Genomic DNA, 17,899 nt, shown 5'->3' with positions numbered 1-17,899 from the left:
AGGACTACAAGGTGTAGGAGTCATCAGACAATCATGTTACTAGGCATTATAGTTTATTAGTGATTAGTCTGGATAAACACAAACTCTGAATTTAGAACGTAATACCATGGTTGGAGGTTCTCTTTAATAGCCAGAATTGAATTCTATCCCAATGAACCCTTTTTGCAACATTAAGATAACCAAAGACTGGGGAAAAAACATAATCCTCCAATTTATACCTTGAAGTTTGCATGCAGCTCTTAGATGACAGTTAATATCTCACTGTTCAATGTTAGGATTTTGACTTATTAACTGACTTATTTACAATATGTGCACTTTGTGATCTGCATGGTACATGTTCTTTGCAGCAGGCACATTAATCCTCTGCTCTACCTTTCCACGAGTCAAAACTTCCACTAGACTAAACTTCGATCTCTCTCAAGGAGGAACATTAATCACTGGAGTTATCATTACATTTGTATTGTTGCCGAAAATTGCTGGAGGCCAGGAAGGAGGCAGCAAGCGCTTTTAAAAACATAATATACTTTCAAAGATGACGCCCCCACCCGAAGTGAGCGCTCAGTGCGATGTCACTGGTCCCACCGCCCTAGGGCCTCCCTTCTCAAGGGTCCTGTGACCTCAATGACCGGGTCACTGACCATCTAGGGCATGGGAACTCACAAACTTTCTCGGGGGGGGGGAAGGGGGGGGGGGCAAATTTACAGTGTGGTTTTTGGCCAAGGGCCGCACCGGTGGGGGCGGGGTCAGAGGGGGAAAGCAAAAAAAAATTGTGACCATGAGGTTTCACACAGGTCCCTGCAGCAGATGCCTTTGTCCACTGAGCCACCAGACCAGCATACCCACATCTCTTTCTCTCTCTCCCCTCCTCTGTCTCCCTCCCTCTATCTCCCTCCCTCCCTGTCTCTCTCCCTCCTTGTCTCTCTCCCTCCTTGTCTCTCTCCCTACTTATCTCTCTCCTTCCCTCTGTCTCTCTCCTTCTGTCTCTCTCCCTCTGTCTCTCTCTTTGTCTGTCTCTCTCCGTCTGTCACCCTCCCTCTGTGACCCTGCCTCTGTCACCCTGCCTCTGTCACCCTGCCTCTGCCCCATCTTCTAAAAACAAAAGTAGCTCTTCACTGGCAAACTCTTTAAAGTGGCGCTAATGTGCTTTGGGTTTGAATAAAATCAATGTTGCCACTTTTTTCGACCCACACTGTCTTGCTTTAGTTATTTTTCAATTTTAACCTTTTATTTCTGTCCGTCCCGAGGGAGCACATTTAAAATGACAAATGTCAGAAAAAGACAACCTTTCCAGCAATCATGGTTTTTTTGGTGGGGGGACAAAGAAAGGAAAGAGGGAGTAATGGCTACAGGGCACAAGGAGGGGGGCCCCACACCTGGATCTTGCTCTAGTGCCTAGAGGCCCAGGGAAAGGGGGCCCCCTCCCCTGGGCCACCAAGCAGTAAAGAAGCATTTCGTAAAACACTACCGTGACAGTTCTACATACATTTTAAATGCACATTCCCATAAACAAAATAGGGCATACAAAAGTAAACACGAGCCAGTTGATCTGGCTGCTCCCTCCTCCCCTCACCCACATCTCCTTACCTGTGTCTGGCTGGTTCTGCTAACAAAGGGGGCCTTCTGTCACCTAGCAACAAAATGCAGAAAGGCAATGGCCGGTACTTAGCAGAGGTGTTGCCTCCCCCCTGACACTGTGAGCACACATAATTGCTGGCCCAGTTGCGGTGCAGTCCCTACTTTGTTTGTCCCTTCCCCCCCACCCCTGTGCACCCAGGAAGGCCATCACACCCTGACAGCAAGGCCAAGACACCTCGCATTTGTAATTTGATTGCGTGGGGCAGGGGGCCCTGGAGGTTAACTGTGAAAGCGTGCCCTTTCACAGTGAAGCAGGGAGCCCCCTGAGCGCGAGGCCCTGGGCAGCTGCCCACACTGCCCATGCCTAGCGCCGGCCCTGATTGTGGGGCATATGTACAAGCCCCTATCGCCACCACAATGTCACTTTCACCGATGTTGAAGTGGCAATAGGGGCTGCACCTTATGTAAAAGGCAGCCTTAACCCCTTCCATGCTGCTGACGGAACAGTTCCGTCATGCACGTCGGGTGAGCTGTGCGGATGACGGAACCGTCATGACTCCGCCCGCGCAAGGCGGAGTCAGCATGGGCGGGGAATTCGCGCCGCATGGAAGGGGTTAAGCCACTTAACGTGGCTTAATCTGCCTTGTACATAAGGCCCCCTTTCACGCTATGGTTAGCGTGAAAGGGGCATGCCGCGGGTGTTGTGGTGGGCATTTCACCGCAACACCCATTGTATTTGACGCTGTCCCCTATGTACAAGGGTGGCATAAATAGGAGGCAGCGCCAAAATTAAGACCAGGAAAATCCTGGTCTTAAGTTGGCGAAACGAGGAGAAATGCTTTATTTCTCCGCATTGCTTTTTCCATGTGTGCTGCCTTGTGCAGCACACATGGAAAAAGCAAAATGCATGGTTTGTTGATGTACAGGAAGGTGTCCCTTCCTGCACATAAACAAACCTTTAAAAAATGCCATTTTGTCACTTTCATGTGTGTTTCATGAAGCAGCACACATGAAAGTGACAGTATTGCATTTTAGGATTGTTTAAGTGCAGGAATGGACACCTTCCTACACATTTACAATCCTCCCCTGCACGTAGACACCCTTGCACTCTGGTGCAAGGGTGCCTGCGTTGGCGCTAAGATGCTAAACTTAGCGCCATCGCAGGGGGAAACGCAAGGCTGCACCATATTCTTGTAAATATTTATTTATTTATTTTAAAGGTTTTATATAGCGCTGGCTAGACCCGGAGGTATCAGAGCGCTTTACATGAGCATCAGATCATAGTTACAGTTAACATCGTTACAAAGGTTACACAGTTATTAGAGCATGGCAACATAGTTACTTGTAAGGTTGAGATGAAACAATAAGCACAAATACGTAAGGGGAGAAGCAGGCAAGGGGAAAGATTAAGGGGAGGGGTAATGAGGGGGGAAAAAGAAGAGGAGGGTGATGGACACAGCTTGGAAAGAGGAGGGGAAGGGCGATGGGGACACAAACCGGTAGACGAGTCAAAGCAACGTATAAAGTCCAGTAAGCTGTGATCCCAGGGAAAGTGGTATCACTTCTCTATCTTTGTTGTGGGAGGTTCCCTTTAGGCAGTGGACTCTTTCCGAGGGGTTTCTGAGACTCTAAGGCCTTCATACTGGATCATTCCCCAAAAAGGGGAGAGGGAGTGCTTTGGAAAGGGGTGCCATACCATACCTCAGCTGTGAGTGGCTCCCTTGGCGCAGTGGACTCTCTCAGCGGGTTTGCTGAAACTCCAGACTATAAATATTGGATCTTTCCCCAACAAGGGGAGAAGGAGTGCTTAGTCAAAGGGCACAAAGGGCAGGGGGCTAGGCAGACTAGTAGGCAAGGTGAGAGATTCAGGGGAGAGGGGATAGGAGCTAGGGAAGAAGACAAAGAGAGAAAGAGTACTAAATGGGGACAAATTTAAATTAATGAGTTATTATATAGCGCTGTCTAGACATGAAGGAAACAGAGCGCTTTACATGAGGAACAATAATGTTGCAATTTACATCAGTTAAAAATTACATAAGTATCAAGAAAGGCATTTAAAGAACATAGGGGACAAGGTGAATGGCACAAGGAAGGGTAAGGGGATAGGGTAAAGAGGTAGGAGGAAGATAGGACGTAGAGACGATGGGAAGATCTGCCCAAGGTCCGGCTGGGTAGGTGATGGCAGGGGGGAGTCCACAACCCATCTCCTCTTTAGCTATATGGTAGCTCCACCCGGAATCAGCCAAATCACTTGGTCTCTACAGTCTGGGTGCAGCCTTGCGTTTCAGAAATGGCGGAGCATGTCGTTAAGCCAAGGAGGCTAATGACATGCTTCACCACTTCCTCGTACATATCCCTCTGTGTGTATTTATCAACAATGCTGGAACAATCTGCCATTAAATAGTAATTTTTAGGTCCGGCATTAGCTAAGATGTCGTACTTTGTAGAAAATTATACCTATAATTTACTGATAGTTGGGGTGAGCAGAATGCACTTCCCCTCGTGGGATTTTCAGGAGGGTGGAAGGGCGACCGGCAGCCCTGATTGGTTGCGGAACCAGTGTCAAACCAGTATGTGATATGTTGATAGAGAGAGTTCGAATTAAAATATTTGCGGATTCAGGATACCCATTCACCATAGTAAATGAAGAGGTATGGAAGGAAAAGTTTGTGAGCAAAGTATGATAGCATTTGACAACTTGCAGTTGTAAACCCTGAGAGTTTCACAAGGGAAAAAATGAATATGGTGGGCTTCAGGTGGTTCACATTTTCATTCAAGGGTAGGTTGGTGAAAGGGAAACTCTATGTGGCTAACTTTGGACCATCAGTTTTAGGTTGGATGGACTGGAAAAATGTGCATATAATTTTGGATCTTAACAGCGAAGAAAAAGTGCTAATTGTTGATGAGTGCAGTATGTTCGGTATTACAATGGCAAAAGAGTTTCCAAAATTGTTTGGAAAGAATTTAGAAGTCTTGAAGGGATTTGAGCATACTATTATGCTAAAAAGAATGCTGTACCAAAGTTGCACAGGGTGAGTTGGATTCCTATTCTAGTTAGAGATGGGGTAGCAAAGGAGCTGGACGGGTTGATCGAAAAAGGACGTGATTGAGGAGGTAGACAGCAATGGCAAGATTAGTTCATGCACTGACCTGCGCCACTTGAATAATAACACTGTGATTGAAAGATTTCCCATACCAAAGATCAATGAGATGGTGTCATCTCTTAAAGGTGTGACTTGGATATCCACCATTGGATCTCATGGCGGTGTATCATCAGGTGGTGCTCACTCCAGAATCCAGGAAAGTCACTACGTTTATAACGTCATTTGGGTGTTATCAATTCAAGCGAATGCCTTTGGGCTAGCAGCGGTAGCTGCTGTGTTTCAGCGGCTGATGCATAGAGTGTTTGGGAAGGAGTGAGGAGTGAAGTTTTTCCAGGATGATATCCTGATTTTCACAGAGAGTAAGGAAAGTCATGAAGAATGATTGAGGAAGGTGTTGGGTGTGTTGAAGGATGTGGGGTTGACAGTGGAGCTCAGCAAGCAAGTTTGCACAGAGGATCGTAACATATCTGGGCCACATGATTAGTGAGGAAGGCGTGAAACCCAAACTTTCACTGGTGAATACCATTGTTGGTACGTCTGCTCCGATGAACAAGGAAAAAGTGAGGTAATTTTTGGGAATGGCAGATTATTGTGCAAAATTCATCCCCAATTTTGCCAGTAAAATTTATAACATCCACATGTTGTTAAAGAAAAATTTGAAATTTGAATGGAGCACGAGTTGTGAGGTGGAGTTCAACCAGGTAGTCTGATTTGGGAAAGGTAACAGCCTTGAGTAGATTTGACCTGGACTTGGATTGCTGTTTGACGGCTGATGTAAGTAACAAGGGGCTAGGAGGATAGTTGTCACAAAAGGATGCTGGAGGTAGGGACAACATCATTATTTTTGCCTCAAGGTTGTTTTTACCAATGGAAGGGAAATATCCAATAATAGAGAGGGAGGCATTAACCTGTGCCTGGGCTTTAAAGCACTTCTGTACTTTTGTGTGAGGGAGGCCTGTCACCATTCATACAGATCGCAGATCGTTGGTAAAGGTATTAACGGCTGAGGGGAGTGTGTCAGCATGTGCCAGACTGGCAAGGCCTTCCATGAAAATGAAGGAGTATGTATACAGATTGGTATATGTGCCATGAAGGGCAAAGGTTGTGGCAGACCACCTAGAATGCCAGTTCCGATGGAGGAGTGTGTGGATGATCCATAGGGGGATTTCAAAATTGCTTTTGTTCAGGGTTCAGGGGAGCCGGCAATTAAGAGAGTGGAGTGAGATGAAGAACAAAAAAGGATAAGGTTTTACAAGCAATAGTGGATCATGTATGCAAGGGATGGCCTCCTAGGAAAGATGGAGTGACATAAGCACTGTGCCCCTTTTTGCAGGTTAGAATGGAGTTTTGTCAGTCAATAATAACTTTATTCGGTTTTTTACAACCATAAAAGTATACACAAAGTAGCATCTCAAACAATAAAATGAGCAATTAGAGCCATAGAATATATGATACATTTCTTAAACTTATTGTTCACATATCCTTAGAATACAAAATAAATATCTTTAAAATTTTACTTTTAAAACAAGCTGTCCTTTCTTGGTCACAACGCCCTTCAAGTATGTTTTACACCATACTCTTATCCATAAATACCTCATACTCCCTATCGCTTAAAAGATCTCTATTTCCTCAGTACTCTTTACTTTTAAGGAACTCTTTAACTTTATTTAGGTATTTGCCAATGGCACAGGCTATATCTAAATTCATCATTCCTACTAGGAGATTTGCAGCTTGCATCCTATTTTTAATATCATATTTTTTAAAAATCGGGCCTAAAATCTCTCTTCGAATATCTAATGTCCTCCAGCAGTCCAGCAATATATATGTAATATATCACAGGTAGTGCCTAAAGTGCAAGTGCATTTTCCATCGCTGTTTAGCATAAAGTTTATTACTCCTTTATTCATATAACATGGGTTTATCCCAATTCTCAATCGTAGAACTTTGCGCCTTAAATGGAAACTAGGTAACCTGTCGATATAGGGATAATGTAAATAATTTTTCCATGCTATAGCCATATGGGAGACTGAGCTTTTCCGTAATAAGTATTCTTGATCAAGGGTTTGAGACACTTCTAAGCCCAGATTCTTAAGATCTTTCTTATCTAACCTAGGTTCACAATACTGAGGGCCCCACTTTAGGTTTAACACACCATACGCTTCCTTGATCGTAGCTCTAGTCTCTTTAGACCAGGTCAGTTCACTGTTGGCAATTCCATTTTTGCACCACTGTGAAATTTTTTGGACCTCACCCGAACCCAGCCACTGCCAGAAACGTAGCAAAGACATACAGGCTATGATACTCCATGCGGTGATTCCCAATTCTAATCGTACAATAGCCGATCTTGGCAGCGCGAACATAAATTTAAGTATATTACCCGCCTCTTTATCCCATCTATTTTTGCCACTTATATAAAGTACCTCTGCGCCATACAAAAATTGAGGAGGGACCATTGCTTGATAGGCCTTTAACATCGGTCTATCAGACATTTCGCTGTGTACACTGTTAAATCTTTTTAATGCCTTCACTGCTGCAGAAGCCCTCATTTTTAATGCATCAAGGGGGGTATACCAATGGAGGCTGCTTGCGAACCACATCCCCAGATATCTATATTCTGTCACTTTTTCCAACCTCTCAGTGCCCAGATACCAGGAGAACTTTGATTTACTTCTTCCAAAACACAGGATTTTGGTCTTTTCCATGTTCACAACTAGTTTTTTTGATTTTGCAGTAATCTTTAAACCTATTTAATTTTCTTTGGAGACCAATCTCCGTCTGGTGCATAATGACCAGATCATCTGCATATAATAAGCAGGGGATATGGTTTCCTTCTAGTTTTGGGCTGGCCCCTCTAAACTTTCTTAATTCCAGTGGGAGGTCAGCTATAAACAGGGAAAAAAGCAAGGGGGCAAGCATATACCCCTGTCGTAGCCCATTACCGATGTGAATCCTCCTGGACTGCGTCGAATGGAGTTGTTGGTGGACAAGGATGTGGTATTCAGAGGTGACAGAGTTGTGCCACCAGAGGGTTTAAGAGAGCGTATTCTGCAACTTTGCCCTGAGCGACATTTTGGAGTGGTGAGAACTAAAGCTGTTGTTAAGGGTATGTTCTGGTGGCCAGGTGTGGATAGATCAGTGGAGAAGTTTGTGAAAGGGTGTTTCTTGTGTTCTTCGGCAGACAAGTCACTGAAAACTCTAAGACCACAGATGAATGAGGGGTTAATCCCAGAACAACCTTGGGAATGTGTGGCAGTTGAGCTTTTTGGACCGGTGGGAGAATTGCAGGAGTTTGGAATTGTAGTGATTGATTTATTTTCTAAATTGCCTGTGGTGGAAATTGTGCAGATGGTTGATATTAATACTGTGTTGGATTTTCTTGACAGGATTTTTGAGTCAGAGGGCATGCCTGTGGTGTTGTTGAGTGACAATGGAGTGTAATTCACCTCTAAAATTGCAAGGAGTTACTTTGAAAGAACTGGTGTGAGACATAAGACCATATCACTTTATAATTCCAGTGGGAACTGCACAATGGAGCGGTTTAATCGAGAGTTGAAAGGGGTTTTTCAAGGAGCAATGAACAATCAAAGGGACTGGAAGCTGGAGCTAAAAAAGGCTGTTCAAGCTTAAAAGGTAACCACTCATGATGCCACTGGTTTGTCCCCTCTTGTGATAATGGGAGGTAGGAGAGCTAAATGCAAGTTTACTCCGACGTGGTTGAAGAATGAAATAGTGGAGCAGTGGTCGCTTAAAGCGGTCAAAACCCGATTGGAGGTGACACATGAAAGGAGTAAAGGCTACTATGACAAAGCACATGGGGTGAAGGATGCTCAGGGGAAGGTTGGATATTGGGTGCGAGTGAAGAAACCCAGGATGATCCCAAAGTAGAGAGTACGTTTTGGGCACCACAGGAAGAGATGGAGGTTTTGAGGAATGCTGTTAGGTTAAAGAATGGAAAAGTTTGGAACCTAAAGAGGGTGGCTGTGGGAGTAGTGAAGGATGTTGGAGTGGTAAAATGGGAAGGATTGAAGAAGAATGAGAACAAGGATATAGAATGGATGGAGGAAATCGTTGAACACTGTGGGGTGCAATCTGCCATTGCGTCTGATCGGCTGGTTAATAAAGGAGGGGAAAGGCTTGAGGAGGAGAGTGTGGTGAGGTGTGGTGATAAGTTGTTGGAGGAGTCCAATCTGGCAGAATTTCAGGGATCTGAAGTGATTGATCAGGCAGAGGAGCTTGCACCTGGGGCGATGGAAAATAGCAAGAGGAAAAGGTGCTACCAGGCTGGTTAAAAGAGTAAGTAATGTAATATATTTAGTTTATGCTTACATTTTTTAACTTGATAGTTTAAGTTCCTTTTTTATGTTTTTCCTTATATAGTTGCATAGGTTTCCTTTTGTTCCGGTGATTATTGGGTAATATGCTTTCCTATTTCTTATTGTGTTGTAAAATGGGTACGTGTTTTGTTGTAGAATGTATCTGCATTGGAATGGGGCATGGAATGTGTGTAGCATTCCATAGACGATGTTCCAGTCCAAGGCATTTGTGGTACGGAGGGCTTGAAGTGGGAGCTATGCTGCCCGGCTCCCACCTGTTTACTTGTGTAATCTAATAAACCAGTCTTAAAGAAGAATTATCTACATGTGGTTCATACAGCGTGCAAACATTACAGAGTGGCAGCTGATGCAGGTAAGATCGGTGGGGCCGGCTGGGTGGGGGGATTTCAAGAGACGACCACAAGGGAAAATTATTGATTAATTTAATTTTTCCTTGTCGTTGTCTGTCAAAACACCCCCACCCCCCTCCCCAGCCGCCCCCACCGCCCACCGCTCTTACCTGAAGTGGCCATGGCTGCAGAGTAGGCCCTGTGTGAGCCTTGGCAGCCGTGCATGGGGCTAGTGGTGGTGTTACGGGTGGTAACAGAGGGCGCACTCAATGAGGTGCTCCGCATCCTCTGCCAGCGCTCCTACCTGTGGCAGGAGCATTAGACAATCCAGCGGTGTGTGCTTCCTCATCAATCTGTGCGCCAAGCCCTCGTGTGGCCGTAGAGCATGGTGACGCTTCTGGGCCGCAGGAAGGAGACTGAACAGCAGACGGTGGTGGGTAGAACTTGTGCAACTTATGGACTGCTGCTGGACATCTCCAGCCACGAAGACAGGCCCTGTCTCAAGAGGAAACTAAAGAAACCAGTTGGGCAGTAAGGGAGGGTGTGGAAGGGAGCCTTATCCTACAGTAGTCAGGCTGGATTAGGGGTTTGTGGTTCTGGGTTCATCCCGGCTGGGTCTGGTGTGATGAGTAGGTAGCAGGTGGAGTCCCCAATTATGTGGGAGATTTGTAGGGAGAGACTTATCGGGTAGGGTGGCTGCTCAATGTGACAGGTTGACCCCAGGTTTTGTAGGTTTTTATGACAAGCATGTGGAGGGGGAAGTGGTTCTAGAGATGGCTCCTTTGCACCAAGGGCGCGTCCTGTGGCTTGGGTGGGTTGGTTGATTTTTCTGGATGGTGGGCCTGGGAGCTGGGTTTGGTGGCATGTGCCACCCTTTTAGTGTCACTGGGCAGGCAGGTGGTTCTGGTAGGAACATTGGCGGAGATAGCAGCCGGTCAGAAGGAGGGGTTTAGTGCACCCTGTCGACGCTGGTCCAAAGTCAGACCTCGCGTCTATACGGCTGGCTCTAGACCATTCAGCAGCAAGGTTTAGGATCTAATTATGCCTTGCAGGATTTCAACCATTCTCAAGATTTTTATGATGCACAGTTTGGGGATGGCGGTGTGGGTTATGGTGAGGTGCTGGGCACGAGTGCGGACTGTGGTGGGGTGTGTGGGAATGACGAATGGGAACTGGATTATGGTGAAGATTATTTAGAGGAAGGAAAGGGTTGTGGAAGAAGAGGTGTGAGAGAGTACATGTTGGTCGGCACCTCAGGAAGTGCAGTGGGGCAGGGTGACCTTAACCACAGGAGGAGTGTTGGTGTTTTGCAGCCTGTTATAGCTCCGGCAGCAGCGAGGACAGTTTCCAGCCAAACAGAAGTGAGACCGGCATCAGGACAGATGGCTATGGTACGGGCCCGGCCTAGATGCCTGGTAAGTTGGTTTGCTCAACTACTGCGGAAGTGGGCGTGCAGGTGGCGGGGAATGATACTCAAGTGCAAAGGGAAGCAAGCTTGTGTTTAAGAGGTAAGTTTGTGCAGGACCAAAGCACAAGCATGGAGTCAGGAGGATGGTGGGAAGGAGGAGGGGTTTGTGTTAAATCGCAGAGAGAGGTGATACAGGTTGAAGAAGGAGGTGTGGACAAGAATGAAGGGGACAAGAAGGAAAGTAAGGATGGGAAGCGTAATAAGCTGCCTTACATGGGGATTACAAAGCCGTTAAGAGCTCATTTGATGTTATCTACTGAGGAACGCATTAGGAAGGGGAGTATGTTGACATTTTTAAGCTCTTGCATCAGGAGGTGAGGGCAAAGGAGGGCTCCAAAGAAGAGGAGTATGATCTGTCTCGCGCCCAAAGCACCTGTTAATATTGAAAATTGGACAGCGGCATTTTTCATTTACACAAGTGTGTATTTTGAGAAGAATAGAGAGGTGTGTGGCTTTGGTCAAGTAGCTCAATGTAGTGCCTAAAACCCAGGTTACTTTTGGGGGTTCGACTTGGGTGTGATATCATGAGGAGTTTCAGGTGCGCCTCATGGAGGATGCATATGGTTTATGGGGGCAGCTAGACAATAAGCTGTTCATCCAGTGATGCCGGAACGGTCTGCCCTATTGACTTATTTGGAGAATGGCTGGCCGGTTATCTACAAGCCCTTTTGGTGGCCTCCCACCCAAGCTGGGGTGGGTATGGCAGGCAGGGGACAGGTGGGTAACAAGGGAGTGTGCTTGTCTTATGACAGAGGACAGTGGTTGTGGGAGTTCTGTAAATACAGACACGAATGTTCGAAGTATGGAGGTAAGCACATGCTCACCCAGTGTGGACCCTACGTTGGCGGGTCTGGTCATCAAAGGAGTTAGTGGTCCGATTTCATTGAAAGCAGTAGAGGCAAAAGGGGACAGAACCCCTGGGGAAGGATGTGTACGCCAGTTAAGGTGGAGAGGTTGCGGTATTGACTTGAGTTGTTCGGATTGGAGGTGAAGCAGGATTTGTTATTGTCTGGTTTTCAGTTTGGTTTACGTTTGTACTGTGAAGGTCCCAGGGTGTGCCAATGGATGGACAATTTAAAGTGGGAGAGGACACAAGGATTTGGTATGGAACAAATGTATAAAGGAATTTGAGAAGGGAGGATGGAAGGCCGTTTCCTGACTGGCCTATGGAGAACTTTTGAATCTTACCGATTGGGGTAGTCCCTAAGGAACTGGGGGAGTTCAGCTTGATTCATCATCTCTCATGGCTGCAGGGCTGGTCGGTCAATTACTTAATTCCTGAGGCATGCAGCAGGGTGCTTTACGGATCTGTTGACACAGCCGTTCAGTTAGTTAATAACTATGGCTGGGATGCTTTTTTTTTTTTTTTTTAAATATCTTTTTATTGCAGAATTATAAACCACAGGATACAATTAATCAGCCAGTTCACTCGTGATATCCCCCCGTCCAATAAGAAATCCCAGTCGTACACGGCCATTCAGCCCGCATCCCGGAGGCCGGGCGGCATATTACTTCGTTCAATAGGAAAACATCACGGTGCACGTCCCATAGGGACCATGGTTGAAATGTCGTTTTGCGTATCTGCTTTTACCCCCCCACCCACAACATCACTCCCGTCAGCCATCCCAGTGATAATCAGTGGTACCGCCCTTGTCGGGACCTGCCCTAGGCGCTATGGGTTGTCACACCTGGCCGCTCTCCCCAGCCATTCCACACTCCACACAGTACCCACCATCCTAGTAGATCCAAGGTGCCCTAACGAGCAACCATCTAATGGCTTCCGGCCCACCCCAAACTCCCGTTAACCAGCCCCCCAAAGCCCCCCCTCCCCTGGCAACTGCTAAGGTGTGTGCCTCGTCCTGTCGAATTGGATGGATCCACTACAGTGCGTGGTACAATACTTCTGTGTTCGCCCCGCGGTGTCCATCGGCTTAGTTCTCACCATCCTCACCCTCTACCAAAGAATCACGCAAAGCTTGTACCACTAACTCCCATGCACGCGCCGCATCCAATGCCTTCTCATTCCCCATCTTGACAGCCTGCTTCATCCGGAGCACACTCTCGCAGTCAGACCACCGCAGCAGTTCATTCTTCCATCTACGCAGTGAGGGTCCCCCCCTGGACTTCCAATGCCACGATATTTCCCTCTGCGCCAATATCAGACCCAGGTCTATGAATTTGCTTGTCACCTTGGTGTGTTTAGTATGCGGGAACCAGAGCAGCAGGCACGCCGCCATATCGAATTCCACCTCCCTGTCAGTCACTTCATTCAGGAGTTCCCCTACCTCCGCCCAATAGGTCCCCAGGTGTGAGCACCCCCAAAACAAATGGTCCATGTCCGCTCCCAGAGACGAACACCGTGGGCATCGGGCATCCGGCACCTGAAAGTACCGCTGTAATTTCTCAGGAGTTAAATAAGCCCTATGAAGCACATAGAAATGTACCTGCTGAAAGCACGCATTTCTCGTGCCCTTCCACGTGCGCCGCAGGATGTGGCCCCATGCCGTATCCGGTATGGGTCGGCCTACGCTCACCTCCCATTTAGCCTTGAGCCCTTGGAGTGGTTCCAGTCCCTCATGCAGCATCCTATTATGGAGGCACGTCACAGCTTTGAACGTACCAGCCGCCATCACCACATATTGGCACGCCATAGTCGTTGTGGGTTCCATGAGCCCCCCTTTCCAGTGCTTCTGTATGGCAGCCACCACTGCCGCGTGTAGTAGGAAACCCCCATCAGGCAGCCCGAACTGGTCCCGGAGCACTTCGAACGGCGCCAAAGCCCCGTCTATGTACAAGTCGCCCTCTACCTGCAGTCCCGCCTCTTCCCAATCCAGCAACGGGGACCAATCTCCCCCGTGCGGCAAAGCCGTCAGCATTCCGATCGGGATCTCCGGTGCATAAGGCCGCGATGCCCTCGCTCTCCGAAGGCTCCTCTGCCAGCACAGCCGGAGCGTCCGCTCTTCCATGGTGAGGGCCCGTAACTCGAGCCTCTGTTGCATGATGATGTAGGACAGCACGTGGCGTTGTATCCCCCGATCCCGGTCCTCCTCTGGACCCCGAAACACCCTAGCTACGTTCTGTGTAAGGACCTGCAACTGCGCCGCAAGATAATACAACTCGAAGTCGGGCACAGCCATGCCCCCTTCTAGCTTGGGGCGAAGTAGCGTGCTCAGGGCCACTCTACGGCGGCCATGCCCCCATAGGAAGCCAATTATCATTGACCGCAGGTCTCTAAATACCCCCTGGGGAATCCAGACAGGCAGCGTTCGGAAATAATAGAGGAAGCGGGGGAGCGCCACCATTTTCAACAGTGCAATCCTACCCAGAACCGTCAGCGGGAGGGTCGACCAGAAAGACAAGCTGCCCCGCAGTGCCCGGACACAGCGACCAATGTTGCCCTCCAATAGGTCCGCAGTTTCGTGGTAGATGCGAACACCCAAATAGGTGATGCAAGAGGGCTCCCATACCACACCCAAATCGCCGCCAGGGACTGGCGATCCCGCTCGCAGCGGGAACACACAAGTCTTCGTCCAATTGACCTTAAGGCCCGACAGCCGGCCGAACTCAGACAACAGATCCATCGCTCCGACCAACGACCCCGAGGTGTCAGCCAGGTACAGGAGCAAGTCATCCGCATATAGCGATATATAATGCCACTGCCCGCCGCTGACTATCCCCGCGTACCTGTCACCTGACCTCGCATGGACCGCCAAGGGTTCCATCGCCAGAGCAAACAATAGGGGGGAGAGAGAACATCCCTGTCGTGTGCCCCTGCCCACCGGGTACGCCGCAGACACCAGGCCGCCCAAACGCACTCTCGCCGTTGCCGAGGTATATAAGACCCTCGTCCACCTTCGGAACCCCTCGCCCATGCCAAACCTCTCTAACACTCCATCCAGGAAAGACCATTCCAAACTATCAAAGGCCTTCTCGATGTCCACAGACAGGACCGCCGGAGCTCCCTCCCCGTCCAAGATGGCGTCCATTATTCCCACCAGGCAACGGATATTCAGCGCCGTGCTCCTCGTGGGTATAAACCCGGCCTGGTCCTTGTGTACCAGGCCCGTCATATGTGGGGCCAGCCTGGTGGCTAGGATTCGGCTCAGGATCTTATAATCTACCGTCAGCATGGATAGCGGGCGATAAGACCTCACATCCGCGGCATCCCGGCCAGGCTTTAGGAGCGGTACAATCAAGGCCTCCCGCATGGACCCAGGCAATGCCCCCGCCTCGAAAGCTTCCGTATAGACCACCAGCAGCCTGGGAGCCAAGCTGTCCACATACTGTTGATAAAATTCGATCGGCAGTCCGTCCACCCCGGGCGTCTTGTTGCGGGCCATATGTTTGATGGCCACCCGTATTTCCGTGAGCGTGATCGGGCTACCCAGCTCCTTCGCGTCCTCCTCGTCCAGGACCGGAAGCTGCCTCTCCCCCAGGTATTCCGCAATGTCCTGAACCCCCACTCCCAGCTGACTCTGTTATAATTCCTCATAATACCCCCTAAAACGTTCCAATACCGCAGCCTGGGAGTACACCAGTTCTCCCTGCGCATTATTAATGCTGAGGATCGGGCAGCCCCTAAGTTCCGGGTTAGCTAGTCTGGCCAAGAGGGTACCCACCTTGTCCCTTTCTGCATGTGCCCTGATGATATACTGTCTGTAGTCATAACACCTTAAACGTTCCGTCTCGGTGGCAACCACTTCCTTCGCTTCCAATAGCTGGGCCTGTAAATCTGGCCTAGCCGGCCTGCGGCGCTCCAAGTCCCTCAAAGTTTCTTCCGCTTTCATTAGGTCGTTCAACACAGTCGTGCGAGCATTCGAGAACCTACCCAAACACACCCCTCTCACCACCACTTTTATTGCATCCCATTCAGTGGACCTACTCGTAGCCGTGCCCTCGTTCACTCCGAAATAGCTATCAATGCCTTGCCGAACCGCGTCGCTGAACACAGAATCCTCAAGCGTCTCCGGCCGAAGCCGCCATGTTGGTATCACTGAGCGCTCTCTCTGCCACTGAATGTGTACCAATAGGGGGTTATGATCGGAGATAGTCCTAGCCAGGTACTCCGCATGGGAAATCAATGGGGCTAGGGATCCACTGCAGAGCACCGAATCAATCCTGACATGCAGATCATGGAGAGCAGAATAAAAGGAATAATCCCTGGCTCCCCTGTGCCGTTCCCTCCAGACATCCAGCAACCCCCATCGTTCCTGCCAGTCCTTCCTGTGCGCGGCCAGCCTGCGCACCGGGGAGTCCACCAGGGGGGGATGGGACCTATCCAGAGCTACATCCGTGATCGAATTAAAGTCCCCCCCTAACACTATCGGACCCGCCAGGAAAGAGGCCAAGGACCCCGAGAGGTTATCAAAGTATCGAGCTTGGTCAGTGTTCGGTGCATAGACACAGCAGAAAACCACATCCCGTCCATATAACCTCCCCTCCACCGCCACAAACCGGCCATCCGGATCCACTACTTGATTCAGCACTTGAAAGGGTATCCCCGCCCTCACCCAGATCAACACCCCCCTGGCATACGCTGAGTAAGTGGTGCCAAACACCTGGCCCCGCCATCTTTTCTGCAAGGCAGCGCACTCTTTTTTGGTGAGATGAGTCTCCTGGAGCATAGCAATCTGAACCCCCCTGCGTACTAGATATGCATGTACTTTGTGACGTTTCACCATAGTCCGCAGCCCCCGGACATTCCACGTCAGGCATTTCAAATTAGGTAATGTCCCCATTCCAACTTCGTACAGTCCGATTCAAATAACGAAGGTTCATAGCCCCCCCATTGCAGTTGCCCCCCCCCGAACATTCCCAAAACTGAAAAACTTCCCAAACCCCACTCCCCAGGACAGAGCACACGAACCCAATGGCCGCCCCCATCCAAACCTCGAACCAACTTCTCGCACTCTTACCCTGTGGTCTCCACCACAGTCGGCCTTAAGGGCCCAAGGGGGGTGAGTCACCGCCGACCCCAGCAAGCGGAGCCCGCTCCCCGCGCCTTCATCCCCTCCGAAGCACACAGCTCCCCCTCCCGGCAACCCGCCCTCCATCAACAGGATACCACCCTACCATGAAGTCTCGATCTAGTCCCAATTCTATCTCAGCCGCAGAAAATACCATCCGATGTCTGTGGGGTCACTATCGGCCCCTTCGAGCTTTCCGCCTCTGAAAGTTCCTCTCCCGTCCTGCTGCCTTCCCCTCCCGAGTCCGTTTCTGCCCGTTCACTGTTCTGTTGCGACCCTGTAATGGCCGCCGTCGCTGCGAGCGCATCCCTCTTCTCCGCCGCCATTTGAGCCTCCCGTTTCTCCCGCTGGCGCCTGTTGCGGGATCTGATGCGTTGTGACTGCCTCACCCGGGGCTGCTTGGGTTGGTCTCGCCTACTTTTATGCGATCTGTCCGTCCCCGCTCTATATGACTCCAGCCATTGCCAAACTTCATCCGGAGTCTGAAAAAAGTGCGTAGAGCCATCCATTATGATCCGCAGCTTAGCCGGGTAGAGCAAGGAGTACTGGATGCCTTCCTCCCTGAGCTCCTTCTTCACCGCGAGGAACGATGCCCTGTTCTTCTGGACCGCTTGAGTGTAGTCCGGGAAGATCGTAACCTTACTGTTCTCCACCTCATACGGGCCCGACATCCTGGCCCGCTGGATGAGGAGATCCCGGTCCTTGTAATGGAGGAGCCGCACCACCATCGGTCGGGGGGGGCGGCCAAGCCCCGGCGGGCGAGCAGGCACCCGGTGAGCTTGCTCCAGGGTGAAAAAAGGAGTAAGCCCCTCCGGCGCTACCACAGTACGGAACCAGTTCTCCATATAGGCCACCGCATCCTCCCCCTCAATCCGTTCCGGCAGGCCTACGACCCGCACGTTGTTCCGTCTATTGCGGCCTTCGGCATCCTCCGCCCTCCGCTCCAGCGAGTCCAGTCGGGCCAAAATGTCCGTGATCCTGTGCTCCGCGGTCACCACCGATGGCTTCAGGTCCAGCAACAGTTGGTCATGGTCCTTGACCCTGTCCGCCAGCTTCGCGTGATCCGCACGTAGCAGCCCCAGGCCCGTGGCCACTTGGGCAATGTCATGGTGCAATGCTTCCT

The 17,899-nt window shown here is 49.6% G+C and overlaps 1 protein-coding gene across 1 annotated transcript in view; it reads right to left on the bottom strand.

Moving 5' to 3' along the window:
- LOC147685206 (D-serine dehydratase-like) overlaps positions 1-17,899 on the bottom strand; it is a 587,829-nt gene that overhangs the window by 332,380 nt on the left and 237,550 nt on the right. The gene's annotated exons all lie outside the window — the stretch shown is intronic.

Source organism: Lissotriton vulgaris, chromosome 10, assembly GCF_964263255.1.
Source record: "Lissotriton vulgaris chromosome 10, aLisVul1.2, whole genome shotgun sequence".
In the NCBI taxonomy this organism is placed as follows: domain Eukaryota; kingdom Metazoa; phylum Chordata; class Amphibia; order Caudata; family Salamandridae; genus Lissotriton; species Lissotriton vulgaris.
Note: the sequence above shows the minus strand (reverse complement) of the source record. Positions and strands in the feature narration are given on the sequence as shown.